We start from the raw sequence: 1595 nt of genomic DNA, 5'->3' as shown, positions 1-1595 counted from the left end.
TACCGGAGCAGCTAATTTCAAAAGGATGTGTTTGTTCAACAATTTTTGTGTTCTGATTGTTATCGTGCGTGTAATTTGTAGGTGAGTTTTTTTTGATTTTGTGCTGCGCTATCACCTTGTATGACTTGGCCATGATTTATTTCTTCAGAAAATTTACAGCAAAAGGAAAATACTTTTTGAAGCAACAGAAATAATGAAAAATATTTCATGGTAAATTCAACAGTTAAAATTTTCACAATTTCCCGGATTTTTCAATACAAGTTTATTTTTCGAATATCTCAAAAACTATTATAGTTAAAAAGATGTTTCTTGTCTTGTTTTAAAGGCGATTTATGAAAAGGGATATTTAGGGCTATAAAGAAAGATTACTGTTAAAAAATTCCAAAAATAAAATCAAGTACAGAATTTCGAAATTTGAAATTTAAAAAACTTTGAAGAAAATACTCGCACAGAAATTTTTGGTTAAATTTTTTATACAATACCACAAAGAGATCCTTACAAATACTGACATTTTCAAGAAAAAATATATATATTATTGAAATATGCATTTATTAATTTTTAAAACAAAATTTTTTGTACAAACTCTAAACCATGACATGAATATTTTAACTTAAATAAGAACTACTTAACATGACTTTATTTGAAGTTTGCAAACAAATTTTTTTAAGTTTAAAAATGGATATCTTAAAAAAAAACTCAAAATTTCAGCATCTTTTAAACTCATTTGGAGGTATTTTATAAAAAAAAAATCAGCCAAAAACTTGTATTGGCTTGTGCTTTTACAAATTTTTAATTTCCAAATTCTGTAATTTTTTTCGAATTTTTTTTATTTTTTCTAAATATTACCTTGTCATATCTTGCATAAATCACCTTTAAAACGAGACGAGAACTATTTCGGTAGCTATAATATTTTTTGAGATATTCAAAAAAGAAACTTTTAAAATCTCGGAAATTGTGAAATTGTGACATCTATAATTTTGCATAACCTTCGAAAAAAACAATTTTTTTTTTCTTTGGCAGAACTTTGTTACATTTATAAAGAAAAAACTCCAAAACTCATGCAAATCAAAAATGCCTATCACTTTTTTGCATGTGACAACTGCCACTGCTGCTCTTTTCTACGCTTCGCTGTATTATTCGAAAATAAAGTTGATTCACAGGAAAACATTTGAGAATAACTTAAACCACTGTGCAGACTTTTGTTCCCCTGTGGAGTGTGTTTCCTGTCTCTACTTTGTTTTTGGCTGTATGCAAAATCTTCATACGTACAGTGTGCACGCGTTGGCGCGTTGAAAGTGGGGCGTGTTCCACATATGTCCCTATGGGGCTTTGAAGGTTATACAACAAACGAGTATGAATGCGATATAACAAAAAAAAACGAACTAGCTTTTTTCTTAAAGTTTTAGTAGCATTGAAGAAAGCTCGAGAAACAGCCGAATAAAAAAAGGTTGTAGAAACGGCAAGCAGCAGAGGACACACAGCGTTAATATGCAAAGTGGCAGGTAGGCTGGCAGCCAGCCACACTTTTCAACGCTTTCGGCGAAAATGAGTTATGACGCATGCGCAACGGTGAGCATATTTTTTTTTTCAAAACA

The sequence above is a fragment of the Rhagoletis pomonella genome, unplaced genomic scaffold (genome assembly GCF_013731165.1).
Source record: "Rhagoletis pomonella isolate Grant_MI unplaced genomic scaffold, Rhpom_1.0 Rhpom_scaffold_00006, whole genome shotgun sequence".
In the NCBI taxonomy this organism is placed as follows: Eukaryota; Metazoa; Arthropoda; class Insecta; order Diptera; family Tephritidae; genus Rhagoletis; species Rhagoletis pomonella.
The sequence above is the reverse complement of the archived record's forward strand: the minus strand, read 5'-3'. Positions refer to the sequence as shown.